This window comes from Pseudophryne corroboree, chromosome 9, assembly GCF_028390025.1.
Source record: "Pseudophryne corroboree isolate aPseCor3 chromosome 9, aPseCor3.hap2, whole genome shotgun sequence".
NCBI lineage: Eukaryota > Metazoa > Chordata > Amphibia > Anura > Myobatrachidae > Pseudophryne > Pseudophryne corroboree.
Genome location: NC_086452.1, coordinates 38,504,526 through 38,530,765, shown reverse-complemented (window position 1 = coordinate 38,530,765; position 26,240 = coordinate 38,504,526). Strand labels below are relative to the sequence as shown.

Here is a 26,240-nt window from a genome sequence, read left to right as displayed (position 1 = left end):
GCCATGGGTAACCTCCACTTTCTCTCTCTCTAAGGTTTGAAACATCTCCCCCAGTTAACTGTATAAAGCACAATAGGTGGCGCTCACATTTTATGTCACTGGGTTCTGTCCGCTGCAAAGACGCAAAACCGGAGTAAATGTTATTCAAAATATCTTTCAGGGGTTTTTTGTTTTATTTCTTCAATGATATGTGCTGTGTGGTTTTTGCATTATTTTCTGGTTGCTGGTTTTATATCTTTTTTTTATTGTATATCATTGTAAAGTTTTTCTCCTCCAATGTCAACATATGTTACTAAAGGGGATTGTAAATGTAATTTCGTTTAGTGTTCTAGGGCTACGCATTGCTAAACAAAGTCATCCGGATGGGTACGGAGCGCATGTCCGAGACTGAGAAGCGGGCGTGTTGGTGACACTGTCTAGGCTCTGTCATTTCAAGAATCACAAGGACAATCTGCTCTAAGAACAAGATGAGACGTTCTAGTGGGAAATGAATTCTCCTCTCACCGTACCTGACTGTGTGACAAGAATAAATGATCACCGTGTAACTCCTTCCCTTCCGGGCCAGGCGAATGTACACTCGGTGCATCCAAAGTCACTTAGATGTTGCCAGGGCCGCTTACAAAGGAAAGGGCAGTATGCCTCTCTATGTGCAAACAAGATGGCTGCTGCCGTGAATGCGGCCACAAGAAGCAGAAATGTACAAATGGGCAGATGCGGGGACAGAAACACACAGGTAGGTGGTCATTGTAGCCTCATGCTGTTATAGAAAAGTCTGTGGGTGAGTTACTAAACATCTCATGATGGGATGTAATGGGGTAATATCACGCAGGCGGTGCTCAGAGAGGGGGTGATGACAGAATGGCGGGTTATGCAGAGGTGGCCGGACACCAAAACGTAGGGCCTAATTCAGACCTGATCGCAACAGCAAAATTCTTCTCTAATGGGCAAAACCATGGCCCTCATTCCGAGTTGTTCGCTCGTTATTTTCCTTTGCATCGGTGCGATTTTCCGCTAACTGCGCATGCGCAATGTTCGCACTGCGGCTGCGTCAAGTAAATTTGCTAAGAAGTTTGGTATTTTACTCACGGCATTAAGAGGTTTTTTCTTTGTTCTGGTGATCGTAATGTGATTGACAGGAAGTGGGTGTTTCTGGGCGGAAACTGGCCGTTTTATGGGAGTGTGTGAAAAAATGCTGCCGTTTCTGGGAAAAACGCGGGAGTGTCTGAAGAAACGGGGGAGTGTCTGGGCGAACGCTGGGTGTGTTTGTGACGTCAAACCAGGAACGAAACTGACTGAACTGATCGCAGTGGCAGAGTAAGTGTCAAGCTACTCAGAAACTGCTAAGAAATTTCAATTCGCAATTTTGAGAATCTTTCGTTCGCAATTCTGCTAAGCTAAGATTCACTCCCAGTAGGCGGCGGCTTAGCGTGTGCAATGCTGCTAAAAGCAGCTTGCGAGCGAACAACTCGGAATGAGGGCCACTGTACACTGCAGGTGGGGCAGATGTAACATGTGCAGAGAGAGTTAGATTTGGGTGGGGTGTGTTCAAACTGAAATCTAAATTGCAGTGTAGAAATAAAGCAGCCATTATTTACCCTGCACAGAAACAATATAACCCACCCAAATCTAACTCTCTCTGCACATGTTACATCTGCCCCACCTGCAGTGAGGCCCTCATTCAGACCTGATCGCTCACTAGGGTTTTTTTGCAGTCCTGCGATCGCATAGTCGCCGCCCACCGGGGAGTGTATTTTAGCTGTGCAAGTGTGCGATCACATGTGCAGCTGAGCGGTGCAAAAAGATTTTGTGCAGTCTCTGAGTAGCCCAGGACTTACTCAGCCGATGCAATCACTTCAGCCTGTCCGGAACCGGAACTGACGTCAGGAACCCTCCCTGCAAACGCTTGGACACGCCTGCTTTTTTCCAACCACTCCCAGAAAACGGTCAGTTGACACCCACAAACGCCCTCTTCCTGTCAATCTCCTTGCGAACGCCTGTGCGAACGGATTCGTTGCACAATCCATCACTGAGCGGCGATCTGCTTTGTAACATGCCTGTGCATTGCGGTGCATGCGCATGCGCAGTTTAGACCTGATCGCAGCGGTGCAAAAAATGCTAGCGAGAGATCAGGTCTGAATTACCCCCTGAATTAGGTCCTAAATTTGCTGATTTTTTAATCGCTAATTTTTCCATTTTCACTTTCGCTGGCTGATAATTCGACCATGTACTAATGTGGATTCAAAAAGTATCTCTACTATTGAAATTTTTTTGTTGTTGTTACGAATTGATCTGGAAAAAAAATGTATAATTAATATTGCTTAGAAAGCGAAAAATTATACATCTGCCTGTTAGTGTCATGTCATTCAGACTTGGACGTAAGTCCGTTATGACTGTGATAACTATCTCTGCGCTGCACTTGTGCACCAACAATGTGTATTATACGCAGCAGCGGCTCCTACCTGTTTGTAGGAGAGGAGGAGAGGAGACAGCCCCGGCCAGCCGGGTCTCAGCACCTGTGCAATGAATCTGACAGGTGCTGGGACCGGCATATGTGCATAAGCGGCGGTGGGACCGCGCATGCACAAAACCCCGGCTTCTATGGACTGCATCGGTTGCAGCCCTTAGAAGCCAGGTAGTGCTGCCCAAAAGACAGGGAGTGGCTTTCCACAGGAAGTCTGGTCTCTGCTAATCGCAGCCCGGTCTGGCAGTCCCAGAGAGAGGAAACACCTTCCAATGGTACTGCCTGTCCTGCGGGTGACTGGCAGGTAGCACCTCCAATGGGAAGTCACTGCCAATCACTGAGGTGGCGGATCTTACTGGTCATATTCTCTTTTGCACATATGACACTCCATTACATTATTACAGTGTGTACAAATAGGGTAATGTAACTGTAACATTCTCTACTAACAGCACCCAACTCTGAATTAGGCCCTTATTCTTTACGGGAAACCACAGCAATGATCCCCCAGCAGTATTTCAGGACACATGTCAGTGTCACAAGAGGAAAACTCAGCCGTGTTAGCTGGATTTACTACTTTATGCTAATGTCAGATTCCACTCAGCTAATGTGGGTGATCGTGCGTCTGCAAGCGGTAACCCATAACGCCATTTATTTTACGCCAGTTGCTCAGACTCCGCGCGCCCGGAAGAGAGGGGGCCCGGAGGGATGAGGCTGTACACAGGATTCCTCCTCTCTTAAAATGTCCCTGAATGAGCCCTAAAGCGCATATACCATGAGGCTGATATAGAAATTTCTCCTTCATTGTTGTAAGTGAAACTATTTGTAATTGACTTTGCTTTTAATAGTGATCAATTTGTTCATGTTCTTAGGGGCAAATGAAGGAGTTGCCCAGAGCAACCAGATTCTAGCTAGTGATTGTATATATTGTACTAGATAAATGAAAGCTAGAATCTGATTGGCTGCACTGGGCAACACCTCCACTTGTCCTCTTAGGAACGTTCCATTATTTTCATGTGAAACGTTTTTCTCTGTGGTACCCAGCAGGGGAATATCTTGGATATGCTACAGTAAGGGGGGTACAATTGCCCGCAGGATTTTGTCCAGGCTGATATTGTGGGAGCTGCCTCACCAGCAAGATAGTCTGATCTAGTCTCGCACAGATAAGGGTTGGTCGCGGCGCATGAACAGGTGGACTTTAATTATTTGATTTGATTTACAGCTAATTGTCTTCTCCCCCCACCAAATTTTTGTTGCTACTGACTCAAGGTCGGGGTTCTGCCTTATATCCCATCGGTGAAGACCAATGAGCCGGGGGATTGAGAAAATTCAACCTATATGGGTTTAACCGTGGTAAGAAAATGTTAAAATAGCCATATGGTGCGCGGGGGTTGTGTACCCTGCAATCTGCTGACCTCTGAACCCTCAGCACCTCCTTTAAAAATCAACTTTCACCCTGATTCAGTGTATGGAGGAGAGGCAGCGGTAAAACTGGTTACATTAGCACGACCCGGCGGGGGCAAAGCCTAGCGCTTCTCCTCATGTGTTTCTATGAGAATTGCGTCACAACACCCGATTTCCCACGCATTTCACTAAGAAGTGGGCAAGATGCGTGAGGGTGACCTACTCTCCTAGGAGTCCCTGGGATATGGAGATTGTAGAGTGGTAACACGGAGAGACGAATCACCCATTGGGCAACCTAGGTTCCTGCCCAGTGGGCACTGAGGGGCCCGGATTACCCAAATCCATTTTAAGAGTTTTTATGAGAAATGGAGGGTAGAGAGGGGGGACCAAATGAGTGTCTAGCATAGGGCCCCATGGGGTCCTAATCAGGCTTTGGTGACACTGGTTTCCTCAGGCTAGTACATCCCGCTATCTCCCAAGACACAAATGGAGTGTTGTTCTCTGACCATCTCCTCTAATCCTTCCACATTACAGTAATTATTAACTAAGAGTCCTAAAATACAAAGTAACCATTATTGTTATTATTATCAAACTCACCCCCATGTCCGTGTCATAAAGACAAACCAAATCTCATTTCAATTAGTGGCAGCAGGAGGGAATGAACTTTAAACAGACATTTAATTTCTAGAAAAAAAAATTAGGAAGATCCTCATGGAAATGTTATGGCATTTTGAAACAGATTAATAGCTGAGCCAGAACGCAGCCTCCCCGCAGCTAAATGACAGCCGGGCCGTGATCAGCCGACAGCTCCAGTGACTAAACCCATTCATGCCCCTGCTTTAAATTTAATAAAAATCCATTAATGTTTATGGTTGATCGTCTGTGCTGTGTATACTGCCCTTGTTTGGAGTGGAGATTGTGTAGTACGGCTAATGAATTCCACTTAATTATTCATGGGGTAATCCAGTTATTTCCTGCTGATTGGTCGGCGCTGAAAGTATTTACAGAATCCTGCGGCATTTATTTATTAGAAGGAAGCAACACATTGTCACATTGTCAGTAGTCGGAGCTGAATAAACAGGAGGGCTGATGATCTGAGCATCCAGGCCCACTTCACAGCATAGGCCCACAGGTGCTTTTTCTCTCGTGAGAGAAATTTTAAGTTTATCCTTCCATATAAGAAATATGTCCTCAAATCAGGGCGGTCCCACATAACTTGGAGGTATGTGTACTGTATGGACTTCACGTACAGTATGTGTGTATGTATGGTGTCGGATCCACCAACATAACCCCTTCCATCCGGTTCACAATGTGCTGCTCATGAACGTCCCTCTTAATTTATTCATTCTGTGTTGAAACACCTTTTTTTATAAATTCACTAGTTTACTGTTGCGATTCTCAGAAAATTGCGCCATAATTTCCCTGCCCACTCAGCTTGTGGCCTTGCCCCATTGGGGCAGGCCGTCATGACGCATTTTGACCTATATAATTTCAATATACAAATATTGAGCATATTAATGATGATGAACAGATTCTTGAGAGAAATTGTGGATGTTATACCCAATTATACCAATAATTTCTGGCCCTATATCATGGCACAGAGGTGACTATCTAATAACTTCTAAACGGCTCCGCGGCACCGGTGTAATAGCCTGCAATTCTAGGAGACAGGCTCCATTTTGGACATATAGCCGTTAGGTTTAAATTGGCAAATAGTTCTGGGGTAAAAACAAGCCGGCTTTGCCTTAAAACTAATTGCAACTCTAAATCTACCGGCTGTCATGTAGACGGGTTCGGTATGTAATACCAGCGGTTGGGATGCCAGTGGTCACATGACTGAGAGTGGCATCTCGACACTGAAGATCCCGACACCGGAGGGCAGTGCCGTTTCTAATGGCAGGCCAGCCGTGCAATCGCACGGGACGCACGCCGCGGCAATTTTCTATGTCCGGTAACTGCTTCCCCTCCTCCCAGTTATTAATACTTGAGGGCGGAGTTTCACGGAATGATGCATTTGCGTCATGACGTCACGACGCAAACACGTCATTTCGCGAAACTATGCCCCCGAGCAGAGAGCTATGACAGGGATGCGGGGAGAAGAGGAGCAGCTGGCGGGCTGTGGGGCACTGAACACAGCCCTGACAACAAGCATTACACACCCCTGGAACTACACACCCCTGGCACTACACACCCCTGGCATTACACACCCCTGGCCTGGCATTACACACCCCTGGCATTACACACCCCTGGCCTGGCACTACACCCCCCCGGCATTACACCCCCCCGGCATTACACACCCCTGGCACTACACACCCCTGGCATTACACACCCCTGGCCTGGCACTACACACCCCTGGCATTACACACCCCTGGCACTACACACCCCTGGCATTACACACCCCTGGCATTACACACCCCTGGCACTACACACCCCTGGCATTACACACCCCTGGCACTACACACCCATGGCATTACACACCCCTGGCATTACACACCCCTGGCATTACACATCCCTGGCACTACACACCCCTGGCATTACACACCCCTGGCCTGGCATTACACACCCCTGGTATCCCTGGCATTACACACCCCTGGCCTGACATTACACACCACTGCCACCCCTGGCATTATACACCCCTGGTCTGGCATTACACACCCTGGCACTACACACCCCCGGCCTGGCATTACACACCCCTAGCCTGGCATTACACACCCCTGGCATTACACACCCCTGGCCTGGCATTACACACCCTGGCATTACACACCCCTGGCCTGGCATTACACACCCTGGCATTACATACCCCTGGCATTACAAACCCCTGGCACCCCTGGCATTACACTCCCCGTGATCCCTTGGCATTACACACCCCTGGCACCAAGCATTATCCCTGGTAACGAGCATGACACCCGTCCCAGAACATGAAACCCGTGGCAACGAGCAGGTAATTTAAAAGTAATTAGAAGCTTTACTGTAGGGCATAATGTTGTTTTGTTCATATGTTTGTAAATCCAGTCATCAGGACACAGAGACATGTGAGTTCACTGCTGTGCTGTTTATTCCATCACCAACTCCAGACACCCTGCACACTGGACCACCCACTTTCCAGCATCCCCCTGGTCCCAGGGACCATCACTGAAGACCCAGGACCACACACATCAGTAAGGGAGCGTCTACAAATATTAAGCATTCTAATACACTAACATCACATCCTCTTTTCTTTAAAGATAAGCCCTGTACGCTTCAATGCAACAATTAACAACGTCATATTAACCACATCATCTAACACGTTTCAATGAGTCTCTCAGGTCTGCGTATTTCCCTTTTGGGTCTTTCATACACAGTCTGTGTTTCATCGACCAGGTTGGACCTTTCTAGAATCGTGGTTTGTACACCATTGTGAGGATCATCATACATGTCAGATGAAGGGTATTCTTCAGTCATGTTGTCTTCATTATGGTTAGGTTGAGATCTTAAATCCACCCGATTTCTTCTTACTTCCGTTCCATGCTCTGTACGTATAGTATAAAATCTTGGTGCTACTTGTGCTTGCACAATACCTTTCTGCACCCAAATACCTTTCTCGTGATCTCTGAGACGGACTTGGTCACCCGATTTTAAATCAGGTAAGCTTTTTGTTCGCCTGTCATGGAACAGTTTCTGTTTCACCTGTTGACGTTCCTTACTCAGTCTGACCAACGCTGAGTTATGTGTTTTAAGCAGTTCATCATGTATCGGGAGATTTGCTCTAATCCTCCTTCCCATCAGCATTTGTGCAGGAGAAATTCCATTCTGTAAAGGTGTACTGCGGTAGATTAAAAGACTTTTGTAGAAATCTTCTTTACCTTCTTGAGCCTTTTTCATGAGACTCTTTACAGTTTTTACTGAACTTCCCACCAACCCATTTGAGCGTGGATAGTGGGGACTTGACGTAGTATGGACAAATTCCCACTCATCAGCAAATTGTCTAAATTCAGCACTGGAAAACTGAGGACCATTGTCAGTGAACACTTCCATAGGAACACCATGCCTTGCAAAGATTGACTTCATGCAATTGATTACTGCTTTACTAGTAGTTGTATGTAGTGTCTTCACCTCAGGGAAGTTAGAGTAATAATCAGTCACAACAATGTACGTTTTCCCATTACAATCAAACAAATCTGCGCCAACTTTCTGGCATGGTCTCTCTGGCACTGCGTGAGGACTCAGTGGCACAACTTGTTGTTTCGGTCTATACGTAAGACATAATTCACATGTAGCTGTAGTCTGTGCTATGGGGGTAATTCCGAGTTGATTGCAGCATCAAATTTGTCAGCAGTTGGGCAAAACCATATGCACTGCAGGGGGCCAGATATAACATGTACAGAGAGAGTTAGATTTGGGTGGGGTGTGTTTAAACTGAAATCTAAATTGCAGTGTAAAAATAAAGCAGCCAGTAATTACCCTGCACAGAAACAAAATAACCCACCCAAAGCTAACTCTCTTTGCAAATGTTAAATCTGCCCCCCCCTGCAGTGCACATGGTTTTAATGGACAAAAAAAGGGGAGTTTTTTCAGGTAAGCACAGTACTGAAAATAATGCTGCCTGGGTCCAATATAAAGAAGATAAACACTAATCTTCAAAGGTACAGGTAAAGAATGGTGATATAGGACCCCTGGCGCACAATATTCATAGATGTTAATTGGTACTAAATAGTACTGGATGATAAAACCACCATGTGCATATTTGATATACACAAAAACTTGATGTTTTATTTAAAACAAACACAATAGTACATATCCCAAATTGAGCATAATACACAATATAAACAAGATAAAAACAAATGTGCAACTTTGAGTGAGGTAGATGGGAACCAGGTGGCTTGTTGAAAGTGCTTTAGTGCTTATATCCTCCTTAAATGGAGACAATCTCTCACCATAGTCCGTGGCTGCGGTGGGCTAGCTTTAGAAGATAGCTGGGGTTCTAGGCTGAATGGGCGATTACCATATCAGCTTAAAGTCTCCTGTTCCAAAGTGCACCCCTCTCTCCTCCTCTTCCAAATAACGTGTTTCGGTCCTTTAATGGCCTTTCTCAAAGCACATGGTTTTACCCAACTGCTAACAAATTTGATGCTGCGATCAACTCGGAATTACCCCCTATGTCTTGGTTCATTCTTGGCCAATACATAACTTCACGCGCCCTCCGCTTACATTTTTCTTCTCCTAAATTGCCTTCATGTATCTTGCATAGCATAGTTTTTCTTAGTCGTACAGGTATAACAAACCTATTGCCTTTGTAAATAATACCATCGACAACTGTAAGGTCACTGCGGTACATCCAATAATCATGGATAGACAGCGGGCACGCATGTTTTTCTGCTGGCCAACCTTTCAGAATGATATCTTTCAACACTTTCATTGTGTCATCTGTCTCAGTTTCTTTCCTAATCTGTTCTTGTCTTGCCAGAGACACTGGTAGAGAAGCTACGATCAAATTAACATAGGCTTCTATCTCTTCATCCATCAGACTTTTGGAACCTTCACTTTTGTCCACAGCACGAGAAAGTGTATCAGCAATGTACATGTATTTGCCGGGACAGTACAGCAAGTGTACATCATATTTCTGTAGTCTGATAAGCATTCGTTGAATTTTCATGGGACAGTCATGTAATGATTTAGTCATGATAGCTACCAATGGCTTGTGGTCAGTTTCCACTGTAAATGTTTGACCATACACAAACTGATGAAATCGCTCACATGCATATGTGATCGCTAGAAGTTCTTTTTCTATCTGAGCATACCTTGTTTCAGCACTTGTCAGTGCTCTAGATGCATAGATTACTGGTTGCCATATATCCTCATGTTCTTGTAACCGCACTGAGCCTAGGCCAAATTGCGAAGCATCTGCTGAAATTCTTATTCTTTTCGCAGGATCAAAGAATTTTAGCACTGGTTGCTCTGTAATGATCTGTTTCAAGTTTTGCCAACTTTCTTCTTGTTCATGTGACCACATCCACTCGTTATCTTTGTCCAACAACCATCTAAGAGAGGCTGTTCGTTCAGAGAGTTGAGAAATAAACTTTCCTAAGTAAGTAATCATTCCTAGGAATCTTCTGACATCGTCTTTGTTGTTAGGACGTTCCATGTTCACTATGGCTGATATTTTCCTTGGGTCTGGTTTTACACCTTTATCCGAGACCACGTCGCCCATAAAGGTAAGTGTATTCACGCCAAATTCACATTTATCCTTGTTTAGCTTTAGATTCACTTTCTTGACAAGTTCCATTACTTGTCTCAATCTAGAATCATGTTCTTCCTTTGTAGATCCCCAGACAATAATGTCATCCATCATTGTTTCAACACCTGGAATATGTTCAAAAATCATGTGTATCTTTTTGTGATATACTTCTGGAGCAGACAATATTCCATATGGTAGTCGAAGAAATCTGTATCTACCTTATGGTGTATTAAATGTACAAAGCTTTGAGCTGGCCTCATCTAGCTTCATTTGCCAGAATCCTGAAGATGCGTCCAATTTACTGAACCATTTTGCTCCCGCAAATTGCGACATGATTTCATCTCTGGTTGGTAGTTTGAAATGTTCTCGTTTAATAGCTTTGTTTAAATCTCTGGGGTCTAGACATATTCTGAGTTGTCAGTTTTTCTTTTCAACAATTACTAAGGAGCTTACCCATTCAGTAGGCTCATCAACTTTCTGTATCACACCCAAGGCTTCCATGCGATTTAACTCTTGTTTCAGTTTTTCTCTCAGCGCAAATGGCACTTTTCTACAGGGGTGTATCACTGAAGAAACTTGCGTGTCTATATTTATTTTATGCTCTCCAGGCAAACAACCTAGACCTTCAAACAAGGCTCTGTATTCTGTAAACATCGATTTGCAGTCGTCTTCTACTTGTGATGTCACTATAAAAAGTTTCTTTAGCAAGCTTAGTTTCTCACAGGAACTTAATCCTAGAATCGGTAGCACATTTTTATCCACAATCAGTACAGATGTTTTAAACTGTTGTCCCTTATATTACAGTGTCACTAAGCATGTACCTTTCACAGGAATTTCCTCCCCAGTGTAGCCTGTAACTTTCACTTTGGCTGGATGAATTTTAGGTTTTACTCTAAAAGTCTTATAGTCTTGAAATGATATTAAATTCACCTGCGCGCCAGGATCAAGCTTAAAGGAAATGACAATCTCGTTCACAGTTAAAGGGACAATCCATTCTTTCTTATCTGCACTGCAAAGTTCAATGCAATCCACAAAGAATTCCTCTGTTTGTTTAACAGCATGCACGTTGGTTGTTTCACTTTTCATTTTACAGCATTTGGCAAAGTGATTTAGTCTACCACATTTCATGCTGGTTTTACAATAAGCAGGGCACATTTTAGGATTGTGAGCATTTCCACATCTACTACACATTTCCTTATTAGACTGTGGCTTAGACTGCTTCATTCTTGAGAATGGAGGTTTGCTTGGCTCTGTTTTCTGCACTACATATACAGCAGCATCAGCGTCCTTGTGTAACTTTTTGGCTTGAAATCTAGTTATTTCTGCAGATCTACACATAGTCACTGCCTTTTCTAGTGTTAGGTCTTGCTCTCTCAGCAGTCTCTCTCTGAGTCCATTATCAGGTATTCCACAGACAATACGATCTCTAATCAGTGAATCCTTTAAATCACCAAACTCACAGGTTTTACTGAGTGATTGTAGCTCTGTAACATACTGATCAAATCCATCTCCAGACTTCTGATCACATGTGAAAAACTTATATCTTTCATATGTCACATTTTTTCTTGGCACAAAGTAATCTTCAAACTTTTGCATTATAGAAGATAGCACCATATTCTGCCCCACAGCAAACTGAAAACTATTATAAATGTCCAGCACATCCTCTCCTATCACATGGTGGAAAATGGATGCCTTAGTTTTGTCAGCCTCTGTATCAGCTCCACATGCAGCAAGATATATATTAAACCTTTGCTTAAATCTTTTCCAGTTTTCAGACAAGTTACCAGACATCAGCATGCCGGTTGGAGGAGCTAGTTTATCCATGGTTACTCACTGTTTGAAGAGAGGAGCACACAGCAGGCTTTGCAGACACTGAGTATCACAGCCTTATAGACTGCTGCAGGATTCTTTCACACTCTGAGAGCACTAACAGTCCAAGTTAAACTTCTTCTGACACCATGTTTTGTTCATATGTTTGTAAATCCAGTCATCAGGACAGAGACATGTGAGTTCACTGCTGTGCTGTTTTTATTCCATCACCAACTCCAGACACACTGCACACTGGACCACCCACTTCCCAGCATCCCCCTGGTCCCAGGGACCATCACTGAAGACCCAGGCCCACACACATCAGTAAGAGAGCGTCTACAAATATTAAGCATTCTAATACACTAACATCACAAATGTATCACAGGCATTGCGCTGTATGGCATAATATGGTGCAGGGGGCATTACTGTGTAGGGCTTAATATGGTGGAATTTTGTTTTTTCCCCTGTGGTGGCCAAGGTCTGTTGTTGCAGGGTCAAAAACTGGGGTGTAAGGTAGTCTTTTCCTGTGAGTCCATGCCTGTTTTAGCTAGACCACGCCCATTTTAGCTAGACCACGCCCCCTCACCGGGAGACAGTGGACCTTTGGGGTGCTCAAATTTGTGTTTTTATATATATATATATATATATATCCCCCAGTGCATAACCTTAACCCCGGACCCTAAATCGTAATCTGATACCTTCAGGATGACGGCTGTCGGTGTTCCAGTGCCAGTCACCTGAGTGGTGTCGGATTCCCAGCCACCATGATGCTGAACGCATCCCATGTACACGTATATCCTGTCATGTTACCTATATTATACAAAAGAATGAAGTAAGTTTTACCCTTGCTCATCCATCCATCTGCATGTCCGTCCTGATCTGGCCAAAAAACAGGCTCCTCCTACTGCGACATAACTCGGGTTGTAGTGTATAACGGAAAGCACAACACTTACAGACTAAGGAACATAAGACGCTCCGGCGCTGCACCATGTTATGAATCTTTTATATAACATTTTGCAGAAGCCGTAGCTGGCGAGTCCTGAGAATTCCTATCCCAGCAGTGAGTACAGAGATTGATACTTACTACAATACACAATACACATTGGCCATGTACCCATTAAATTCCATCATTGTCACAGACACGGGGAACTGTGCTGGTTCCTCTGGATAAGACCAGAGAGGCAACGGAAGGTTTTCTTGGAGCAGCAGGAAATGCTATTACACCATGTTTCGGTTCAGGCTTAGATCGCCCCTGGAGAGACGTGGGTCAGGCTGACATTTTTTTTTACGTATTGGAGAACTGGTGCGCCAGTCACTGCACAAAAAACTGGACATTTAGAAAAATCATATTTACATTTGTTGCTATTGGTGACTGGTATCTGGTTGACATTGATTGTCGACTTTCTGACAGTCGACATTCAGAATCTGTCGACATTCAGAAGATCGCAACCAGAATGATAATATGTTCTGAATGTCAGACAGTCAGAATGTTGATGTGGACACAAGGTCGACCACCAATATGTAGACATGCATTTAGGTCAATATAGTTAAAATGTCGACACGTCTAGAATGTCGATGTTTAACATGTTGACACCAAAATGTCGACATGTGGTTTTTTGTTTGTTTTTTTACTGGTAAGGTTAATGTTAGGTTTAGGGTGCAGCTAAGAGCTAGTGTAAGCCTAAAATAACAAAAAATTCATATGTCAACATTTTGGTGTCGACGTGTTAAATAATGACATTCTGAGCATATCAACAGTTTAATCTAAAAGCATGTCATCCTTCTGATTGTTGACCATAAAAACCTGTCGACATTCTGGTGCCGACCTCTTGAATGTCAACCTTCGGTACGTCGACAAGTCATACCACACTCTGGCGGCTACAGATTTTCGGTACATCTTCTTGTATAGAAGTTTTCAGAAATGACCCCCATTAACCCTACAGATGCTGGTTGCATCTCCACCTTGACTATTGCTCCTTTGCAGATATACTTTTATGCGCTGTTTAACGGTCATTTGCCGGCTTGTTATTTTACAACCTCCGTACAAGTCGGCATAACATTGCCTTGATTATTGACAGATACATACTACCAAAATAATATTGACATGATTCCTAGATAAGCACCAATGCACCTAAATAGGATGCAGTGTGCCCGTCTATTCTCCGCACTCCTGAGAAGGGCGTCTAGCTTTAGGGAGAGGTGGAAACACCTTGAGCGACAATTGTGTAGTAGTTGCATCCAATCCAGTACAACCTCCAAATGTCACTTGTTTTTTCAAATAGGTTTTCAGTTTTCTCCTGCAATACAGCTTGGTACAGACAACACTGGGAAAGTCTCAATTACAAGGAGCAGTACTGTGCGTTTGAAACTTTGCTTTAATTGGGCAAAGTTCTCCCCCAAATGCGTTTCTCTGTGCTGTGCAGCTGGACGGCGTAAAATGCGTTCCATGAAAAGTAAAGAGACTGGATCTCTGCCATGTCTTAGCTGGTGCAAAGCTCAAGTCATTTAGCTGTGTGTTAAACTTATACATTGGACCCGATTAAGCTTGCGTTGTAGTTTTGTGAAAAATCGCAGACCTGCAACTCCTTTCTCTAGCATGCGGGCCCCTACCCCCCCTGCTAAAATGCGAGCGCTTTGCTAAACAGCAAAGCACTCGTATGTGTAGGATAACCCTTTGCCTTCACAGCCTAGCTACGAAGGCAGTCGCCGGGCCTCCATGCTTTGGGTCACGCAGCCACGCAGCCACCGCGGCCTGCCCCACAAATGGTCCTGACGCACCTCCGTTGTACGGACCGCGCCCCCCCCCCCCCCCCTCTAATGCCCAGAAAATGCATGCGATCACAATCTAAGTCCTCGCGCAGCGTTGTGTGCGCTCTGCGTCTCATCGTGAATCGGCCCCATAGTGTGGAACGCTGCTAAAATTTGCACCTTCACCTCTTATCTCATATTATTCATCTCATAAACTTTTCTATTGGCCGACACACTCCACACTTCATTCATACAAAACTTATCTAAGAAAATAATGACTTGGACAACTGAAGTGGCAATGAAAGGGGTCAGCTTTTTATTTTGAGGGGTCTTAATATTAATTTTAAATTTGAACTAAATTAAGGTATGATGGCGGGGGAAAGAATGGGCTAGCATAAGGAACAAATTAAAAGAACAACACAACACGGGTCAAATGCCCACAAAAGCAAGGATGAGGCCATCTGCCGCCATCCCTTCCCTTGACTTATAAAGGGAAGGACCATCTGCCCAACACCTTACGGGGACTTTCCAGTAAAAATTATGAGGCCGACTTTGACCATCGCTATCAACTTGAGGCACCCAACCGTGCCCAAAAAAGGCAAAAGGGCCCACCTAGACTGATGGTGCCCTTGCTCCAAGCTGACATCTACTCCTAGCCTTCTCCAATGGCTTGGCTAGCGCCCCAGGGAAACCACATAAACCAAACTTCATATCCCAAAGGCCTTAAGCCGACACCAATCAATGACTTACCCAAACAAGGTGGGTGGGTGGGTGGGCAGGCGGGCAACGTCCAAAAAGAAAGAGACAGCCTCTCTTTCAAAACCAACTCAGTCCAGCATGGAACCAGTGCGTCGTGAGTAGAGCACAGGTGTGCCACGCTGTAGCTGGGTCATCAGAGATGACACTGGAGGATTCTTTCTCCCCAGCCCGCTTCCTCTACTCTGTAGAGACACAGGGGGGATTTCCCTTCTGCGTCTGTGCCAGCTCCATGGGTGGCTTGCCATCTCTTGCTGGACTAAGGCATAGGTGCGGCTGGTTCTGGGGACATGAGGAAAGAGGGGGGGGGGGGGGAAGGGTAGGGGAGGGCATCAGGGTCTAGGAAGAGGGTTTCGGGTCCAGATCTCGAACTCTCCTTACAGTCTTCTTTCACTAAAAAGGAGCAACTGTAAGAGAACACTGGAGGATGATTTGAGGGTAGACATTGTTGACCCTTCGACCTTGCACAAGACCTCATGAGACGTCATGAAGTCCAGGTTTCATCCTGATATTTTAATGTAAGTAAATACATTTTAATTCTACACACAGCTTTTTTTACATGATATTTTTCAATGGTATTTGTTTTAATTTTTAATTGCCAAAATAATACCAGGGGCCGGATGTAATGAAGTCCGAGTTGGCCGGAGGTGCGGGTTCCTGGCCAAACTCGGACGTTGTTTTAAAGCAGCAATTATGTACAAGGGATGGTTTTGCCTTGCACATGACGGCTGCTTTAAAAAAGAGTTCGACCAGGAACCCGCAATCCAGCCAACTCGGACTTCATTACATGCGGTCCGTAATGTCAACATTCAGTGATCCACATTGTATTTAAAAATAACACGAGGAATATGATTCTATCTATAGCACTTTTAAATGCAGAGTGGGCAGCAGGGAAATCCTCCTAGGATCACTTTTATCGTTGGTTACTACTGGACTCCATCCCAGGGTTGTCATTTTGGTTTTATGGTTTATGTTAATTAAATGTTCAAAACATATCACACCGAGATATTTTTATTTGGGTCAATATATGGATCACAATTGAGAAGCGGATTGAAGGGGTTTGGTATAGAAGATCTACACTGTCTAGACAGACAATCATTATGTCGACTCCATATGGTCATCATGCATTAGCTTGACAGGGTCAAAAAGTCAACAGGTAAAAGTTCGACAGCTACAAAAGGTCGACATCTACAAAAGGTTGACATAACAATGCTTGACACAAAAAAGGTTGACACAATTTTTTTAAGTTTTTTGGGTGCCTTTTTGTATGTTTAACCATATCCAAGTACAATCAGTGGAAGCGTGTTCCCTCGTGGGCTCGCTTCGCTTACCACGCTTCAGACAAGGCGACGAGCGTATTCTCAACCGTAGTCCACGTGGGTAGTAAATCAAGCAAATGTTGGAAAAACGTGAAAATACCCCCCAAAAAATGTGTTGACCATTTGTGTCGACCAGTGTCACGTCGACCTTTTGATCACGTCGACCTTAAGCGCTGCCTACCTTTTACCTGTCAACATTTAGACCTTGTCAACCTTCTGACCCTGTCGACCTAATGCATGACGACAATATGGGTCGACCTAGTGACTATCGACATAGACGCTGTCAACCTATACATTGGAACCCGATTGATGGTGGAGCATTCTTTGACCGGGTTATAGAGAAACCTTTATGTGCCCGTCCTGCCACAAGAGTATGCAGAGTAAGACATTTTCCTGTTTGGATGATGGTCCCATTTTTCCCCTGGATCAGAGGTGGACGCATGGGCTTCCTCCTGAGACATTCACTGGCTGTGGCGCTATTCCGCCGATGTGCATTTAAAGACACACCATCGGGTGCACCATCGAACATTGCACCAGTCCTATGGAGGCGCAGAATCTCCGCCTGAACATGGCCACATGCGCCCGACATTGTCTCTGCTTCTATTTGAGAACGTCTATTACTTAATGAAGCGCCATTTCTTGTATATATCCATATAAGCCACATTAAGGGCTCTATTCACGAATCAGTGAAAAGAGTGGAGAAGTGAGCCTGTGGAGAAGTTGCACATGGCAACCAATCAGCTGACCCGTACAATTGTCTAGTATGCAAATTATAAATGTTACTACAATGCTGATTGGCTCACTCCTCACACTTTTCACTGCTTCATGAATAGACCCCTAAGATCTCTCATGGTAGCGATCTTCCTGTGCTCAGTATGGGGGGGGGGGGGGGGGGATTTGTTTTCCATGTGCACAGCAGACTTCCTGTCTTCAACTCTATTGGATGACAGAGCTATACATTAAGAAATGTCAATGCAATGTCAAAAATATTGGGCGCTGTCAATGAATGGGAAACTGGATATTTGTGAAATCTATTAGTAGTTCTTTGGTTTTAGGCTAATGGAAGCCACTTCCTGCCGGTAACACCGACGGAGACCACTGCAGCCATGGGCCCAATAGTAATTACTGCCATAGTGCACCATGCGGAACGTGATGCAAGAACAGCACCGGATAATGGCCCTGATCCTCAGTCGCAGACAATGCTGAGGTTTTGCTAATGTGCGTGCGTAATAGCCCTTAAAAAGTCGCACTGCACACAAATACCTTATACCAATGGTGTCGTTACAAATGTCAGGACAGGTTCAGGTGCGCAGGAATGTATAGCCAATGTATGGGACGTTACTGCGCGGCATCTGGGAGGCAACAGGGATGGCAAACAAGGCGTATACGGAGATAGCGATAACGGGTACATCACAGACATGTCACTGAGGCCACACTCAGATGCAGAAATTGCACCTGCCATAGGGTGGAACTGATGTTAGCGTCTTTACGCACCAGGTGGTTATGCAGCATCTATAGACTGTCCGACATATGCGCAAAGTACCGGCCATTTGGTAGTTTGCATAATTTTTGTGTTGGGACCTGAAGCAGGCCCTGTTTGCAGAGCTCACGTTCATCTCAATGCAGAGCCATGCGTAAGGGATGATATGTATTTTTGGAAGTGTATCTTTTGCAACCCGTACCGGGCAGGTGCAAGTGCGCATTAAAGATGATGGTGAGCAATAAACCAGGCGTATATGAAAGAGACTGAGATGGCGGCACACATTTTAAGTACGTATGGTTGAACTTACTCGTTTTTCCCATACACGCTTCTCTCAAGCAAAGCACGCCTGATTTATTTCCAACTCTTAGGGAGTAACTCAGAGTTGATCTCTAGGCTGCGTTTTCTCATCAGCCTGCGATCAGGTCTGAACTGCGCATGCGTATGCACCGCAATGCGCAGGTGCATCAGACGACTACATCGGGCATCAGTGCATAGCGGCGGGATGGTGCAAAAAAAGCAATCGCACGGGCGCTCGCAAGGAGATTGACAGGAAGAAGGCTTTTGTGGGTGGCAACTGACTGTTTTCAGGGAGTGTCTGGAAAAACGCAGGCGTGTCCATGCGTTTGCAGGGCGGGTGTCTGACGTCAGTTCTGGTCCCGGACAGGCTGAAGCGATTGCAGCGGCTGAGTAAGTCCTGGGCTGCGCAGAGACTCAAAATCAGTTTGTGCAGCTCTGCTACACATGCGATCGCACACTTGCATGGCAAAAATACACTCCCCCTGTAGGCGGCGACTATCTGATCGCAGCAGTGCAAAAAACGCTGCCTAGCGATCAACTATGAATTACCCCTTTAATCGGGCCCGCAATGCGCAATTTACACAATATCACTGATAACATTTCTCATAAGACCCGCAAAGATTTATTCATAAATATTCTCATGAATGGCACACGCTGAAATGGGGCTTATTCTCTATCTTATGACCCTTCGGGCAAGTCCAGTCTGCGCCCAAAGCCTGCATTTCACAAACCGTTTCATCCCTTTCCACTAAGAATACGACCTCCTCAACCGAAACACCCTGTAAGCCGGCAATCAATGCGTTTCGTCCGTGTGTTTGTTTCCGTCTTCTCTACTTCACTTTTTCTTTTTACAGTTCAGTAAATATTTGCCTAAGCGGCACTTGCCAAACAAAAGGGTTTCCGCAGCCGCTAAGTCCTCTGGCAGAGATCCGTATGGTGTCTCACGTATGCGCCATTGATAAACAAATTAAAATTCAGTCCCTCTGTAGATCTCATCTGGTCCATCTCATTGTGCGGGGAGTGTTTGTAAAGGGCTGAGAGTCTGTCATTCTCCCCTAACCTTGTCTTTGTTAAAGGGATACAATAGCCTGCACGCTCGAGGCCTTACGATCCTGATTAGTGAGTGACAAAGTGTGGAAGCTAGTCTACTCAGTCCTTCATAATAAATCTATCACGCTGTAATAGAATGCCATCAATCCTGCCTCATCCCCCAGGGTCGCTGTGCTGGGATGGGAAGTGTGTTCCTTTGGGATTGTGCAACTGTTATTATTCAATTAGAGTCTTTTCTTCCTAGTTAAAGACCATGATATCATTATCACTTAATGAATACATATAATTGGATCTGGATTCTATGTTTGGCTGATGAATTCCACTCACTATTCATTCAGCCTCAACTCATCCCCTGACCATTTATTACAGGCTTTTGGCTGAAAACCATCAGGACGGTGGGAATGGGAAATTAGCTGAGATGGGGTTTTTTTTTTTGATGTGGCGAGACTGCAGGACAACACGCTACGTCCCATTTCTAAATCAAAGCGGACAGCGGAAAATTCTTGTCTGTCATTAACATCCCCGAACTAGACAGTGGTGATGGCCAAATATGTGATAGATAGATAGATAGATAGATAGATAGATAGATAGATAGATAGATAGATAGATAGATAGATAGATAGATAGATAGATAGATAGATAGATAGATAGATTTGAGGTAGAGATAGATAGATAGACAGATAGATAGATAGATAGATAGATAGATAGATAGATAGATAGATAGATAGATAGATATGAGGTATATATATATATATATATATATATATGAATGAGTGAGATAGATAGATATGAGGTAGATATATATGAGATAGATAGATATGAGGTAGATATATATGAGATAGATATATAGATATGAGGTAGATATATATATATATATATATATATATATGAGTGAGATAGATAGATAGATATGAGGTAGATATATATGAGATAAAATAGATAGATAAATAGATAGATAGATAGATAGATAGATAGATAGATAGATAGATAGATAGATATGAGGTATATATATATATATATATATATGGGTGAGATAGATAGATATGAGGTAGATATATATGAGATAGATAGATAGATAGATAGATAGATAGATAGATAGATAGATAGATAGATAGATAGATAGATAGATATGAGGTAGATAGATATGAGATAGATAGATAGATAGATAGATAGATAGATAGATAGATATTAGGTAGGTAGATATATATGAGGCAGGTAGATAGATATGAGATAGTTAGATATGGATAGATAGATAGATAGATAGATAGATAGATAGATAGATAGATAGATAGATAGATAGATAGATCTGTATTACTGCCGCGACTCCCTTCTCCATTGTTTCCCATCTAAGTCTCCCAACACGGTGGAAAGAGAGAAGGGAGTGGCGGCCGGGGTAAGTGCGGGAGCAGGGGGAGGAGAGGAGGGACTCGGTCCAATATGCTAGTCTCAAGTATTCTACAATGTTAGAACCAGATGTAATGTCTATATCTGTGTTTGTATAGGTATAGTGTCATGTCATCATATCAGTAACATCACATTGCTCCTCCCACAGTATACTGGTGTCTGACAGGCACCTTGATGGATCCTTTTAAGATCTCAGCAATCTTTGAAGATTATTTGGCCACTTGGGCACCGATCAATTGTAATATAATGATGATACATCATTATAACCAGCTGAGTGATCAATATACTGTATAGGTTTGCAGAATTTGTAAGTGAAAAACCGGGACACACTCATGACCTAAAGTTTTTTCAGTCCATAGGTCCCATATAAGGTAGAACAGTTCTTGGTGTCAGGAGACTGGGTCAGGAGGTTCAGTTATGGCAAAATAAATATGACCAGTTTATGGTTTTGGTTGGGGGCACTCTCTCTGTGATTACTGAGGTGTATGGATAACCATTAATATGGCAGATTCTGTGCAAATTAATACATTTAAATCTGCAAATAAATAAGGTTCACTCCACAGATTCACCGTATGTTATTTATTGGGAAAATGAACGTATATATTTCCCCTTTAATTCCCCATGAGTAAATATACCAGTACCTACATACAGTAATTACGTAGCTATTTACAGAAATAATACTGATACCAAAAGTACACAAATGTAGAATGGAAAATTGTAAATTAAAAAGTGTAAAATGATAAAAAAAGCAAATTAAAATCTGTAGAATGATAACGATGAAGTGAAGCCTGTTCCACAGAGCTTGCAATTCAACTTCTGTAGCCATTCTAAGTTGAGGGAAAGAACGTCTGATCCTTTTAGTTCCACGGTTACCAGCTGCCAGTAAAACTATTGACAGCCGGTGAAGAATATGGAAATTGCTCACTGTCAGTACAAGTAAACTTGTCAATAAAAATCCGGATAGTCCATTGATCTGTTAACCCCTAATTTACCACCACTGAACCCCTTTTCCAGATTATCAATAATACTTTTCTCTGTATTCTAAGTAAAAAAAATATTTTCAAGGTTTGGCAACCCTGCTTCCTGGGAAGCTGAAATTCCCGACACTGGCCACGTTCTCCTGAAACGTGATGTCCGCACTTTTGTACCGTTCAGCTAATTTCATTAACGGAGCATTTACAATATTCTGACAATTACATTTTGCTAAATGAAAAGCCCCGGTCAATAGGGTCTATTTATCGTGGCTAATAAAATCAGCCCATCTCCAGCCAACGACGTCCCCGACAAAAAGAGACTGTCCCACCCACTCGCATTGTTCGAAGTAAATGTACCTTACCTTCTTTGGATCCGAAGCTGAACAGGCCACCTCATTAATCCTAGTTAGTAGATGCTTCTGGCCATGTTCAGCCGATTGATCCAGATGCTACCAAAAGAGCCCGTCCGCTCAGTTAGGGAATCGGAGAGAATCACCTCCAGCCTTTCATACATCACTTCAAATTAAATTTACATTAAGTCCTACTCCATCACAGCTGAGGGAAACTGACAACGCTGGAAAATGCAGATGATGATCTATTAAATCCTATTATATACATGTCTTCTAATTTTACTTAGGCTCATGCATACCCAAGTGAGAGTGAGTGTAAAAAATTAAAGAGTCTTTTACTGGAACAAAAGACTTTTCTGAACTGTTGACTTTGCAAGACACACTCTGTCAAGATAAGCAGCCCTTTCCCCTAATATTTAAAGTTGGAATAATTGTAGCCAGCAATCTGGAGAGAGTGCTCCTTATACATCTTATAAAATACATTCTCTCTGTTCTTTGCGGCAGTGTGCGGAAATTCTGTGTGTGCGAGCGTCACTAATAGTACTGCAAATTTAGCTTGTGTGGCTAGCTTCCAGTCACTTAGGGGGATATGTACTAAGCAGTGAAAAGAGCGGAGAAGTGAGCCAGTGGAGAAGTTGCCCATGGCAACCAATCAGCATTGAAGTAACATTTATAATTTGCATACTATAACATTATACAGAGCGACTGATTGGTTGCCATGGGCAATTTCTCCACTGGCTCACTTCTCTACTCTGTTCACTGCTTAGTACATCTCCCCCTTAGTATTATGTTTTCCGGGAGTACGGAAATTGAAGTCATGGGTAATATAATGGGGGCTTGGGCCTGTCGGGAGCCCCAACATGCCAAAGAGGCACTGCCAGGATGGGGTACTAATGGCTCAGGTCCAGGCCTATCTGGTTGGCTTGGCGGAGGCCCGGGAAAGACATGTTGGCAGAGGAATAAGCCTCGACAGTCTTTAAAGTATATATTTTGCAGAGAAGATGTGTGGCCACGCCACTGTGCATGGTCACACCCCCAGTCCAGCATTAGGACCCTCAAAATGTATCTGTGGCCACGGGAACAGCCATGCAATAAAGATAACATAGACACACATCCTTTAGCATCTACACTAGGCCCGATATTCCTAAAGTGGCTTGGCCACACGCTCACATGCATGGTCATGGTCGTCCACTGAACTTGAAACCAAACTTTGTCAGGGCAACCGCAAGTGTACTATACTGTACAGGAATGTTCAAGAGACTCCGGAATATGGGCAGTTCTTCAGGATACCATGGAAAATAGATCACCCTCTTAGATGCCATTTACTTTACAGGAAAGTGGTCCGAGCCTTGATTATACCATTAGCAGCGGAGAATGAGCCACGAATACACAAATCACGTCAAATCGTGTCATCAGCCGCACTTTCTCTTTGGTACAGAAAGTAGACTAATATGAAGTGTACCTGTGTCCTATTCACATTTGAGACAGCCATTTAGATCACTTAGGCATGAGGCATCCAGGCCTCAGCTCACAAAATGGCTGCTGCTACTGTATTTAGGTGACTAGTGCACTTTGAGGAGTTAATGGGAAGCCACGTATCATGAATGGCATTTATAGACATACCTTGATACCATTTTACATTTTGTGATATTGGGAACGATAATGCTTTGACTAGCTTGTTGTACTGCTGACCTTATGAAGCTCATGCTTTTGCCCTCAACAAATTTATAATGGCGTGCTTTACATATTGTACGTTATATAATTTAATTTCAAAGAAACATTTGGGGAAAGATTTGCTAAAACTTGTAAAAAATGTAAAACTTCTATCATTTATCCAGCACATATACTGTATGGGTAATATGTCTGGTTGCTATGGGCAAAATCGACACTTTTTTTTTAATAAAAGTTTAAGTACATCTCCACCATGGTGTTTTACTATCCCATACTTTACTGTGGACAAAGAGGCGTGGCCTATCGCATTGGCGTTCGCGTTAAGTGGATCAGGAGAGAAACGTTAATGTTAGTAAGTATAATATCTAGAACTATCTAAGGGGGAAATTCAATTGTCCGTTATAAGGCGGTAATTTATCATGGATTAATTTTTCGCACATATCTTGTTAAAATGCTTTTTCATTTGCGAGCTCCTGTTTATCGAGCAATCCAATTCTAAGTTTCCAAAAAATGCCACTTGCGCGATAATTAATGCAGACGCTACAGGCGTTTGGTGTGGGTGAAAATGGGGAATTCAGCAATGTAACCCCCCCCCCCCCCTCCACCCCCCAAAAAAAATACTGGATAACAATATATAAGTATAATAGTTACTAGCCCGTCAAAATGACAGAACAACATAATGTCAGCGTCGGCGGCTGTGCGTGCCCGAACGGAGCAACATTTGTGTGACATTTAGTGGCCACCGCCACGCAAAACACTTCCCCCATAGAGGTGAGAAGTGTTAGCCTTTTATTATATAGGATTAGTGGCCATAATAAAACATAAAAATATTTGGGGATCTTCAATCGTGTCAAATGGCTGTTAGCATTTCTCTAAAATAGTGAAAAATTATAGAAAGCAAGTGTTTTTGTGCAAAATAAATGCGTTACTAAAATCTGGGGTACATAAAAATGGGTATTAGTATATATTTGGGTAATTTTATGTCACTTTAAAAAAGAATTAGAAAAAAGAAACACCAATAATTCCCATCTGCAAGCCTAAAAACAATTGTCCCAATCATAAAACACCTTCATATACCTGTACCATACCTTGTACAACAATTTCCTGCATTTTGCATTGTTTCACCCACAAAATGACATAATTATTGACCCAATTAAACGAATTAAAAACTTCTAGGTTCATATTTAGTCATTAATGGGGTGTCCCAGAGTTTCTGAATCAAGTCCCGACATTTTTACCGTAAAATAGGGATTTTTTCCAAACTTTTCACCTGCTCAGGGGGTGGTGAAAAGAAATGCGCATTAAACCTATGGAGAATTATCACCGGTAAATTTTCGTGATTAATTGGATAGGCCTGTTTTCACGAATCATGATAAAAGCTTGTTTCACATGCAAAAATGGGTTATCGCTAGTGATGAGCGGGTTCGGTTTCTCGGAAACCGAACCCCCCCGAACTTCACCCTTTTTACACGGATCCGAGGCATACTCGGATTCTCCCGTATGGCTCGGTTAACCCGAGCGCGCCCGAACGTCATCATCCTGCTGTCGGATTCTCGCGACATTCGGATTCTATATAAGCAGCTGCGCGTCGCCGCCATTTTCACTCGTGCATTGGAAATGTTAGGGAGAGGACGTGGCTGGCGTCCTCTCCGTGTATTGTTGATGCAAATATTTGTGCTTGCTTTACTTATTGCTTAATTGTGGGGACTGGGGAGCAGCTGTATATTAATATAGGAGGAGTACAGTGCAGAGTTTTGCTGATCAGTGACCACCAGTTTTATCCGTTCTCTGCATGAAAAAAACGCTCCATATCTGTGCTCAGTGTGCTGCATATATTTGTGCTCACACTGCTTAATTGTGGGGACTGGGGAGCAGCTGCATTATATAGCAGGAGTACAGTGCAGAGTTTTGCTGACAGTGACCACCAGTATACGTTGTCTGCCTGAAAAACACTCCATATCTGTGCTCAGTGTGCTGCTTTATTGTGGGGACTGGGGACCACCAGTATAATATAATATAGGAGGAGTACAGTGCAGAGTTTTGCTGACCAGTGACCACCAGTATACGTTGTCTGCCTGAAAAACACGCCATGTCTGTGCTGCATTGTAGACAGTATATAGTAGGAGTACAGTGCATAATTTTGCTGACCACCAGTATATAATATATAGGAGTACGGTACAGAAGGCCACTGCTGTACCTACCTCTGTGTTGTCAAGTATACTATCCATCCATACCTGTGGTGCATTTCAGTTTTGCACAGTTTGCTGACACCCAGTATATAATATATAGCATTACGGTACAGT

At 43.6% G+C, this 26,240-nt stretch overlaps 1 long non-coding RNA gene across 1 annotated transcript in view; it reads left to right on the top strand.

Annotated features, from left to right (window-relative positions):
- The first annotated feature begins 293 nt into the window (after positions 1 to 293).
- LOC134956651 (uncharacterized) overlaps positions 294 to 26,240 on the top strand; it is an 82,810-nt gene continuing 56,863 nt past the window's right edge. The window contains exon 1 of the long non-coding RNA XR_010186057.1: positions 294 to 733. This is a non-coding gene — a long non-coding RNA (uncharacterized LOC134956651). The remainder of the gene's footprint in view (positions 734 to 26,240) is intronic.